Raw genomic sequence first — 12,252 nt, forward strand, 5'->3', positions numbered from 1 at the left:
GTCTGTTGGTGGTTTTGAGGTTCCTTCCCCTGCATCTTTTGAGGTCCCTTCCCCTGCATCATCATCATCTTTCACTGGGCGATCAGTTTTGGTTGTGTGCTTTTTCCTCGTGACAGGAGCCACTGTCAGTGGCTTAGACTCTCCATCTGGTTTGGGCTGGCTGTCTGGTTTATCTGCAGCCTGAGTGACTGGGGTATCTGCAGGCTTTGCTGACTGATCTTCCTGCCTCTCTACCTTTACCTGCTGCAATGTGCAATAGGCATATGCCAAAGCCCAACATATTGCAAGGAGCTTGTTCTCATTGGAATTGTCATTGTATTTCTCTTTCAGATATTTTGCCACCTCAGCTGGTTTCTGAACTTGTTCAGGGGGAAACTTGCAAACCATTGGGTCAGAGAATTTTTTCAAGATTTGGCCTATATCCTCCCATTCCCCCCACCACTCAGGATGTTCCACCTCTGGGTCAGGTGTCTCATCAGCCACCCTGGAAATCTGAGCTCTTATTCTAGACAAGCTGCGAGACATACAGAGCACATAGAGGAAGCTTACCAGATTAAATACCAGGAAGGTGGTCTCTTTAATATCCAGGGGAAACTGAACATTCTCAAAAGATGACCTATCAAATTTAAAGGGAAGGGAAACCCCATCTCCTCCTCCTCTAACAATCTGGGTGCAATTACTAATAAATTCCCAAAACAGGCTACTGAAGCTAGGACTGGGGTTAGGACGGAGAAACCACATATCATACACACCTCGAACAGCTGCCTGTACCTCTGTCAACTTCTTATAAATCATTATCACTGAGCACAAGAACATAGAAATCCTGATTCGTCTCCCTGCTCTGTAAAATTTACATATCAGGGACAAAATTGGAGCAAGTTGTGGATAGGCAAACAACCCTAGGGACCAAAAAAAAATCAGTACCTCAATGAAGCCTAAGGACCAAAAAGACATGAGTACATCAAGACAGAGAGACATTATGAACTCAACCAACATGGTGATTACTTTACTCCAACACAGAATAAGTAAATTCAAACCAAAATGTAATTAGCACAGGGTTTTTTTTCACTTTCCTTCGAGCCACACAGTTGGGCGCCACTAAATTTGTTCTGGTTTGGCCAAATTTAGAAATATATATATACTCTGAGAGAAGGCACAACCACTCCTCCCCCCACCAGGTTCGGGAAAAAAAAATAAATTTTCCTCGAAGGAAAGTGAAGAAGATAAAACTATTTATTTAACAAACACACGGGAAAGGAAAATAATGCTAACTGGTAAAATCTTTTGCTGTAGAGGAAAAACCTGGGAAAGTGTTCGAGTCCTCCCTTTGGTCTCCTCGGAGCTGGGGCTTGGCCCAGGGCCAGGCCCTCTGTGCCCGGTGGAAAGTCCTCCCGATGTGCTCTGATGTTACAGCAATCAAGCAGTCCAGTAGAAAAGGGAGAAAATCTGAAATTCCAGAGAAGGAAAAGTTCGACTCTCAGTCTCTCTCCGGAGAACAAGAAGAACCGGAAAAAAACTGGCCAAAAGCTGACTGGAAAAGCTGCAAGCCGGGTGCTTCCTCGCTCCCCCCCACTGCCCCAGCTGGAAAAAAAACCTGCTATCTTTATGTGACCTTGAACAAGTTTCAAACTGCTTTGAGAAAGTTTTGCTCAGTTTTTTCTTCCCCCTCTCAGGCTCAGTTCAGAGGCATAGAAAGGCCAATAATTAATTTCTGGGCATAGGCAGTGATATGGGATACACATCATAAGGTCACCCCAAGACAAGCACCTTTTAGCCTCAAAGGTATTTGCACAAAATTAGCTACAACATAGTTGCACGAACATAAAAAGGAGCTGTTATCTGGAGAGGTGCAGAGGCACGCATGGAATTCTCGGGGACTTTTTTACTGGCAGTTGTGTCCAAAATGGAAAATATCCTGCTTGGAACAGAGCTGGCAGGCAGCAAACAAATCCCAAGTTAGAGACTTTCCATGGGGCATAGCAGGCAGTGCAGGCAGTGACAGGAAGCAGTAACAGTCACTTTTTAGAGGGTAGAATAGCACTTTAAAAAGTGTAAATGTTTCACTCCAATAAAATGCAGACAATTAGTCAATAATTCAAAAATTAGGAAAGGCTGCTATGAAGGTTATAAAGGTACAACTTTTTTTTTCAGCCTCTTTTAGGCCTGTGCATATTTGATCTGCTAAGTCAAGATTATTTTTAGCTCAAGTACCTCTGACTTACATCAATTTGGGCCTGAAGCAGGACAACATCCATGTACCTTCATCACAAGACTGCTCTGTCTCTTCCTTGAATTCCTAAATATGTTCCTTAGAGCCTCCAAGATCCTGCCAGAGGGGAAGCACAGATCTTGCAGATCTTTATTGCAATGCACGTGCTTGTTACTCTTCATGCCAGCATCACCTGAGACTGCAGTCTTAATTTCACTATTTTGCTTGTGCTCTGCATCAGGCTTGTTTGTTTTTTTGTTTTTTTTTTTTTTTCCAATTTGTTGTTGTTATTGTTTTTTTTTTTTTTTTGTGGTTTTGTTTGGGTTTTGATTTTAGTTTTGTTTGGTTTTCTATTTTTTAATAACAGAAAAAGCTACAATACAGGATGTGGGGTTGTGCTGCCATATTTTGACCACCAGAAGGTTGGAGTCTTTGATTTCATCATCGAAACTAAAGAACCACTTGCTAGACCCTGTTGTGGTGCCAGCATTTCAAGCTGGGAGAGCCCTTTGTATATTTTACACTTTGTCTGACCTCCTGCATGCCCAGGCCATTACATTTTCTCCCAAATATTACCTGTTCCTGTCATTCCCCACAACTTGCTGTTTTCTCTCACCTTTATCCTCATATCTATGCTCTGCATTTGCCTTCCTTGCTCTGTTTCTAGCACTGACCCTTTCCCTATTTTCTCCCTTCTGTTACTTTCCAAGTCTTCAGCTTTCCCCCGATCTAAATCCCACCTTTCTCCCAGCACATCCTGCTCCAGGTCCCAGCACACCTGAGGGAAGCTTTCCACGCTGCTCCTAGCAAACACAGGGAATGATGTACTGCTTTGTTTTAAAATGTTGCCAGAAAGGGGAGTGAGAGTGGAAAGAGAATGTGGTGCCCTCAGCCCCTACTAATCTTCTTTAGGCTACAGTGGCAGAGGCTCTCTCCCAGGATTTTTGGGATGGCTCTGTCACTGCCTGGTAGCTCTAGGGACTGGCACAAAGACAGAGGTCACTGGTTACTGTGGGATTTTGCATTTTTCTGTTGAAAAACAAGAGTTTTACCCCTCTGGGAAGCTGCCATGCAGTGTTTGGTGTCAAGCTGAGAGAACTGATACGAGCCAGTTAACCAGGAGGGCTGACTAGAGAGAAAACTTCCAGACTGCCTTACCAGGGCACCCGAAACCAGATCAGTAAGTTTGGCACAGCAGATCCACCTCCTGAGATGGAGATCTGAGCACTTGGGATACCAAGAAGGATCCCAAAAACCTTTATTCCTTGATGGCCTTAGCTCCAAAAGACCCCAGAATGAGGCACCTGGGGCTGGGGCAATGCCTGGGCACCAGGTGACTCCCAGCCAGGAGAGGTAAAGGCAGGTTAGTGACTGACCAGGACTGTCTTTTATGTTTTCTTCCCTTGCAACCTCACATTGTCACACTCCCCTTAAGGACAAATCCCTGCTTTAAATCTTGCTGCATCCATTCTATTAGTGTTTCACAAGCCTGGGGGTGGCAAAGGAAAAAAATGAGTGAATCCAAATGAAACCAGCAAATCCACAGGGTGTTGTCCTGGGGCAGAGGGCTATTTCCAGGTGTGCCTGAGAGACTGGCAGCTCAGGATATGTGCCAGTAGCCTGGCTGCTTGTTGGGCTGTGCCAGGTCTGGTACTTTCAAGTTGTAGCTCATCACTTTGTCCCTCCAGAAGAGTTTGTGTTCCCCCACATGATGCTGATGGCAGAGGTGTGCAGGGCACCTGGGTGAACCAGAGCCTTGTGAAAAAGGAAAAAAAGTCTGTCTCCTCCACTGATTGCACATGGAGAAGGAATTTGGGTGCTCATCTAGAGAGATGGATGAGGGGGATGCATTCCCTGGGCAGCCAAGGGGCTCCTGGGGGAATCTGCTCTATAAAATGCTCTTCCTCCTGCCATGTCCTTGAGAAAATTTGCCTCTGGAGCACCTACGCCGCATCCCATCCTCCAGGTGCATCCTTAGATGTCCTTAAGCATCTAGGAAGCACCTTCCCACACAGGGAGATGTCCCAGGGAGGCAGGTGAGGTCAGCTCCTCCTGGGGGCAAGCCTGAGGTAGGAGCCACCCGACTCAGCTCCCGTTCCCAGGCAAAGCCTGATGACTATCTGCACATTCCAGGGGCCTGAGGGCTGAGTGTAGGCGAAGCTCTTGAGCTTTGCCTTGTTAGTTCCAAGGACAAGCTTAGAAGCCCAGGTATTTTAGTGACTTCCCCTCCTGGTCTGTCAGGACTGAATGGATGAAGGTGTCTCCCAGAAGCTCACAATTCCATGACTCTTCCTTTCTAAAAAGCCACAGGCACCTCTCTAGCAAAAGGCAGAAACCATCCACAACTCTCAGGCACTGCTTCCAAAACAGAGGCTGAGCTTCAAGGTAAATGGCTGATGCTTTTTTTTTTTTTTTAAAGCACAGGCAAAACAACACTTCTGCTAAGGTCATTTTTGGCAGTAACCAAAGATACTTCAGTACATACAAAAAAAATCCTCCACTCACCTCGAGGAAGGCAGCACAGAAGGTCTTAGCCCAGACACCTGAACTCTGGAAATGACGAGGTGCTGATAACAGAATCCAATCACAAAAAGCATGGAGGAGCTGCTAGGACCAGCTGCAGAGCTAATTTTACACATAAATGTGACTTACCTTGTAAAACAAGCCACTTATAGAAGAAAAACCTACACTGTTAAATAGAAATCTTCCCCTGGAGTGAGACGGGAGCTTTGCCAGCAGGCTTGAGGGAGGAGGTGCCGTCAGCAGTGAGCAAGGGGCTCGCTGTTCTGGGAAGGGATGTGGTCACTGGTGTCCACAGGACTGGAAAAACAGAGGTGGCAGCTCACGAGATGCACTGCCAGGCTCAGGAAGGGGAACTGCTGGCAGCAAAAATCAGCTTTTCCTAATTGCAGTGCCAAGCCAAGGGTGGAGCAAGGTCGGCCCTCACAAGGAGGAGCAGCTCACTCTGTGTAGGGGACCTTGGCAGTGGGATTAGCAGTCCTTGATGGGAAGGACTTGCCAAGTGGTGTTTGCTGGTTGCTCAGCTTTCCTGCCCCACTTTTACCTCCAGTTTTTTTCTTTTTCCACAATAAAGTCCTGGAAGAGGACACATTATCCTTCACCAAGCCATAAAGCACCAAAGGAACTGTGCATTGTTTTCCACTGATAAAGTTCTTCTGACCTTGGCTTCTAATGGGCCACCAGGCAGTGATGACAGCCTGGGCTGCCTTAACATGATCAGGCTGCAGGGCTTGTCCAGCCTGGAAAAGAGGGGGTTTGGTTGGGAGGGGGCTCATGGCAGCTGTGAGGAGATGACCAAAAAGAGCCAGGCTGCTCACCATGGTGAGACAACAGGCATAGGTTGAAACCAGAGAAGTTCAAATTGATAAGGAGAAGCTTTCTCATCAGGACACCAGCCCAGCAAGAGACCAGGAGATTGTGGAGTTTCCATCCTTGGAGGTTTTCAGTATTGGGTTAAGTGAAGCCCTGAGTAACCTGCTCTGACCTCATGGCTGACCCTACTATGAACAGGAGGTTGGACCTCCTGAGGTCCTTTCCAAACTGAGCTGTTCTGTGATCCTATCATCTTTAAACTCCACTGTCCACATACCCTGGAGATTTTTACAGCCTCTGTTGTTAAAGTTAACGCATGCAGTGTGATTCTTTTTGCCTCTCCAGGGAAAGGCCTCACTCATTCATCTCACACACTTGCCATTAAAACATGATTTGCACCATCAGGAGGGGGAGGACTTGACTTAGTCTTCCCTCTTCCATCTATTTACACCATATTTGCCACCCTGGTTTCTTTTCCAGAGCATTTTGATGTGCACACCACGCACAAACTTTCAGCTTGGTGCTGAGGACAAAGGCTGCAGCCACAGACTGTGCACGAAGGGAAAAAGTCCCTTTCTGTGCCTCACCTAATGGGTGAATGTTTATAGGTCTTCCAGGAGAATTTTAAAAAGAAGGAAAATAGGAGTAAAACCACAATGAAAATAATTTTCTTTACTTGGTGGTCCGGTGATGTTAATGATTGAGGGTGTACAAATCAGAATGGCCCCATGCTACAAAGCAGCCACCCTGTAAAGGCAAAATCCCCTTGTATTAAAAGTCAGGATAAGCAGCTGCCCCTCGAACTCACACTGCAAATAAAGCCATTCCCCACCTGTGGAGCAGCCACCCCACCCCATGGCACAGCATAGCTGTGTGGCTTCTACCTGAAAACAGCCACAGACGCCACTGGCACCTCTGATTTTTCTGTCTTCACCCCCATGCAGAATAAAGTCTCAGAGAGCTGCAAAGGAGTGGCTAATCCCACAAAAGAAGAGGAGCTGTTTTGAACTCCCACTGCAACCTTGCCCATCTGTTTGCACTCACACTTGTGCAAGTAGCCCAAGCCATGATTCATGACTTGCTGAACGCTGGCCCCACCTCTCCTCTGCCGTGCTGCTGATGGTGGGACATCACCTGAGCTACGGCGATGCCCAAGTCCCTGCTGAGAACTCGCTCTGCCCTCCATCTCCACTGCCAGGATATTTAAAGCTGCTCCTTTTAATTACAGACCGGCAGCTGAGGTGAGCCTGTGGGTCTGGAAAGGGCTGGTGAGGGCACCCCCAGCTCTCCACAAGCAGAGGCGATGCTGGCGTAAGCTGGAGGCACAGCCAGCCCGAAGCTGGAAAATCTGTCCCGTGATGCAGCTTCCCCAGCTCTCCCCCGCCCTGCTCTTTCCTCACACACAGCCACGGAGCAGCAGCTGGAGATGCCAGTTCCTTTCTCCCAGCAGGACCTGCCCTGTTGGTGTTGGAAAGGGAGCAGTGGTGCTGGTGGGGCAGAGCAGAAGCGCAGCCGCCCAGTGCAGGGCAAGGTGAGGACTAAAGGCCAGCGTTAGAACAAGGCATAAAAGGTCAGTTCTCAGCCCCAGCCTGAATTTCTATTGATCCTGAAATCGGCAGCGAGAGAAGCATTCAGCATGCCATGAATGGCTGCCTTGTGGATTCATTTCGTGGGAGCCACACATGTGGAAGCCTGTGTCCAGCAGTGGAAAAATCTCACTAAACTATTTTTGTCACTGCCAGCAGAGTCTGACAAATATCTAGATGTTCTAGGTTCAGTTAAAAGTGACTTTCGGTAGGGTTCAAGGTCCTCACTGCTGGCAGTTCAAATTAGGTCGTTTCCTGAGAGCTGCCAAGAGGCAGAAACTGAAGAGGTGGCTATTTTATAATCATAATTATACAGTGGCCATAGGCATAAACCACCCCCTAAACATAGAAACCCAACAAAACCCAGATTGGGCTGTACTTGTGCTCCACAGCTGGAACAGCATCTCTCACCCAGGGACAGCAGGCACTGGGCCCCCTGGGATATCCCTCATGGGACTCTCAGGCTCTTCCAGGTCCTTCTCAGGGAGTTCAGGATAAAAAAGATGCTGGAGCAGTCAGAGGGAGCCTTGGCAGTGCATTTATCACTGGCTGGGCAGCTCCCTGCAGAGGCTTGCAAGTGCCTGCAAGGGAACAGGGCAGGGCTCAGCCTGAACTTCATGGCACATCCCCCATAGAAACAGCATCTGACTCAAATTTATCACTGGCATTTTAGGTCCCACTGCTTCCCCTCACCCCAGGACAATTGCTCTGAGCCCAGTTTCTGCAAGGCTTGCTTGGGCTTGGAGATTCATCTGAAGAAAAATAGTGGAGAGGTACAGGCAGTTCCTAAAAACTGCCTGCAAGCACTTGCTATTCTTTTCTCTTGGTGGGTGGAGAGGGAGGAGTATAGTCCTGACTTAGAGGACCTGTCAAAAGAAATCCAGGCTTTTGTGTCCACTGGAGCAGCTCCTCTAGGAGTTCTTGTGGAAGTCACCCTGCAGGTAATGACATCCTCCCCTTCTGCAAACCCTCTATGAGTAAGACTATTAATTGCTGAAACATAGGGATTTAAGTTTTTGAAGTGTATGAGAGGACAGGATTTATTCCAACCCTCCCAATGTGTCAGGCTCACCCCTCTCTCTCCACTGTAGCCAGCTGCTTCCCACACCCTTTCCCCACTTCATGGGGCCACTGTCATTTTTTCCCTGTACTCAATTATGGTGCTCATGTGCCAGGGCTGCTGTAAAATGACAATGTGCTGTACCACAGATGTCTTTCCCAGCTCCACTGCAGAGGAGGAAGACATTTCCCAGCAATAAACCCTGTCAGTCCCCTTGGAAAACCAGGCTCTCCCTGCCTTGGTACACCTTCCCACAGAGCAGACCATGCAGCTAGCTTGAGAGTCCCTCCATTCCTGAGGCAGGCTAGCTCCAGTTTTCCAAAGTAAGTCTACAAATCTTTCTTCTGGCAAAATTACCTGTAGATAACCAGATACAGCTTTCCTCAGGACTTCACTGCTAGGTCCTTCCCCTTAGTCAAACACTTACTCTCTTAAGCTTGTAAGAGGCTGCTTTCTGGTGCAAATTCTCATATTCTGCATGTGGTCTGTTACAGCACATAAAATAGCCACATCTTTTAGTGATTTGGCTTTATCTGCCCTTATTTTCCTCACAGCAGCCAAGGGGCACAGCTGAGAGCAGCCTAGGAGCAATTCCCATGCTTGGAAGTGTTCAAGGCCAGGTTGGATGGGGCTCTGAGCAACCTGGGATAGTGGAAGGTGTCCCTGCCCATGGCTTAATGTTTAAGGTCCCTTCCACTCCAAACCATTCTGTGATTTAACAGTTTTACAGGCAGTGCTTTATGTTAGTGTTTAACAGGACTTACGTTACCAGTTACCATCTCCTCTACCATCCAAATCCAAGAAAATACCTAGATAGACCAGGATTGCTTAGATCTCACAGCTCTTTGCTACCCATAAGCAACTCCCATAAAGAATAGAATATATAGTGTCACATCTGGCTATAAACCACAGCTATTTTAAGTGAATTTACAACAAAGAATTGGCAGCACCTGTGTGTGAAGAAGAAATCTGCTTATGTTTGGAAACAAAGCTGCTTAAGCCCTTTTCCTTTCTGGAGTGGTTTCTCACATTCCAGGCAGGCCTTAAGGTCTTAACATAGCTGCACCTTTGTTTACTGATGAGGAAGGCTGTCTTTTCTATGCCAAAGTGTTTTACTTTTGTATGTTTTCATTCATCCTATCTTCTCCTCCCAATAGACATCCCACTTCTAGGATAATTTTTCCCCAACATCAGTACTTGCTTCTCTGCTGACCCTGTGAATTTGAGCAGACTATTCTTCAGAAGGATCCTTCTGTCCCTCCCACAAGTATTTCACCAGTCATTCCTGCCACAGCTCTTGACATTGTCCTAAGCACTGTTTCCCCTCCAGTATTGTAATCCCCCATTCCTGTTTTCCAGAATGATCTGTTATCCCTTTTGCCTCTCTGTATTACCTCTCAAGTCACATTCAGTTCCTGACCTAACTCAAAGACAGGAACTTACTCCCTGCTTGACGCCAGTGCCACACACTCAAGATTTTTAGGGCTGCCATTCTTTAGAAGCCAGTTCTTCACAAAATTTAATCACAACTGCTACCAGTAAAGTGGAAGTTAACATGTAATCATCAATATTCATTACTGAAGTAGTACTCATTCCAGACTAGCTGGTCTGAGGCTGAGTGCAACCAGGTTTTACATCTGTAGTCCAAGCTCTCACTAAAAGGAAATTAATACTTGAGTAATAAAGATCAGCTCTTCCCTCTCTGGTAAAGTAAGACTTACCCATCTGTTGATTCCTCAGAAAACACCAACCCACATGCAGAGGATGTTCAAAAGAAGGGTAAAAGATTGGGCTATAGGGCTTAAGAAAACCACATGTGGATGAGGGCAGGCATCAAAGAGGCAGAGTGTAGCATAAACACTGTGGGTAAGGCTGCAGCACTGCAAGCTAAAGAACTCCCAGGAAACCCCTCTCCAGCTTCTGTGGAACACAGGAACAGGGGCAGGTATTCATTTCTGGATCTTCAGCTGACCTGGATGCCAGCTTAAGAGCTGCAGCCACTGCCCAAACTCACGATCTGAGGTGCTGAGACTACAGCAGAGTTCTCCTCCCCCCAGTTACAACCTGCTGGGTTTTCCTGGACTCTACCAAAAGGTGCTGGAGTACAGCCACAGCAGAGGCTGGCAACCCGAACACATGCACCAGCATCAAAGTGTGGCCAGCAGCACCAGGGCAGTGACTGTCCCTCTGTACTTGGCACCTCAATGCCCATGTCCAATTTGCCTCAGTTCAATAAAGATATTGGGGTGCTGGAGCATGTCCTGGGAAGAGCAAGAGTTGGGGAAGGGTCTGGAGCACAAGTCTGATGAAGGGCAGCAGAGGGAGCTGGGGGGACTCAGCCTGGAGCAAAGGAGGCTCAGGGGGGACCTTCTGGTTCTCCACAAATCCCTGACAGGAGAGGGCAGCCAGGGGGGGTCAGGCTCTGCTCCCAGGGAACAGGAAGAGAGGAAATGGCCTCAAGCTGCACTAGGGGAGGTGCAGGTTTGGCATCAGAAAGAATTTCTTCACTGAAAGGGTGATTAGTCAGTGGAAGGGGCTGTCCAGGGAGGAGGTGGTATTCCCATCCCTGAAGGTATCCAAGGAAAAACTGGATGTGGCACTCAGTGCTCTGGTGTGGTTGACAAGGGGGTGATTGGTCAAAGGTTGGTCTCTATGATCTTGGAGGTCTTTTCCAGCCTAAATGATTCTGTGAACAAGAAGCAGAAGAAGGTCAGCAGTGAACTTCCCTGATGGTTGTGACAGCTATTCACCCCAGCTCTTCCAGGTGCCAGGCTCATTCTCATGCCCAGAATTACACAGCTGACAAAAATGCTACTTCTCAGTTCTGCAAGAGCTCAGTGGGGACATGGCTGCCCTCAAACTCCCATGAGACTCCCATTTTTTCCCTCCAGCCTGTCACATATAGCCACAGAAGAAAATTAGATCAACTCCTTTCTGGAGTCATTTCAGTCTCTGCAAGACACACAAAAGCATGATTACCATTTGACTTTTTTTAAATCACTTTTTTTTTTTAAGAAAGCCCATGAACACAGAACAGTGCAACGCGTTACAGAGGAGAGCTGCATGGTTCCCTTAGACAAGTGACAGTGAGTAACACAAAGGTGACAATACATTCATGCATCAGCCAGAGCCCAACACCCACCAGTTCTGGTATTTCTCATAATAAATACCAACCTCCCTGCAGGAGAAAAAGGGGAACAAGCAAGAACTACCCAGACACATCTGTACTACCCAGAGGACAAAGACCAGAAGCTTCTGAGAACACAGATGAGATTGCACAGTAAGGGAGCACCAGGTACAGGAACAGCACATCAACTTGTTGGCCAAGTCCATAGGCAGCCCCCACCAGAAAGTATTTTAGAGACACAAAAACCACTTAAAAGCCATTTTGAGTAGAAATACAGAGCAACTTGGTAATTCTTTAGGCTAAGGGTTCCACACTGGTGTCTCTGCTCTCTCCCATACCCAAATTTAAACTGAAACAGGACAGCCTCAACTCTGCAATTGCAGAGCTGTACACTTAACTACTCATGCAACTCATGTTTATTCCACTTGGAAACCTGAGATTTGGCACACGTGTTGTAAGCCCTTGAGACTGCACCTCGCTGGCTTTGGAGAAACAAAGCCCCAAACCAGCCAGTGAAAAAATCCTGAGCATACACTAAGGAATGGGCCTTGCCAAGGGCCCAAGGCCATGCCAGGTGCCAGGGGACAGTTGTGGCAGCAGACAGGCTGTCAGGAAGCCGAGCTGGCCCCAGGACAGAGCCCAGCCTGGCTGCACTGAGCTATCACTGCCTGCACATCACCTGTGTGACAGCCAGCCTTTGCCACCCTCCAGGGAGGTGACAGTAAACGTGTTACAGCAGTGACATTTTAGGAATGTACTTAAGACTTGCTTTTGTTCACACACACCAAGGAAAGAGGAATGACCACACCTTCCCTGACATGCTCTGACAGCATCTCCTGTTCCCTTCAAACATGGGGCATTGGCATAGGATTTATTTCCTGCTTTATCCCAAAAACACTTAAACATGTTATGCAACTTCAACTCCTTGCTATGCATC

The sequence above is a fragment of the Coloeus monedula genome (genome assembly GCF_965178545.1).
Source record: "Coloeus monedula genome assembly, chromosome: 4".
Lineage (NCBI taxonomy): Eukaryota > Metazoa > Chordata > Aves > Passeriformes > Corvidae > Coloeus > Coloeus monedula.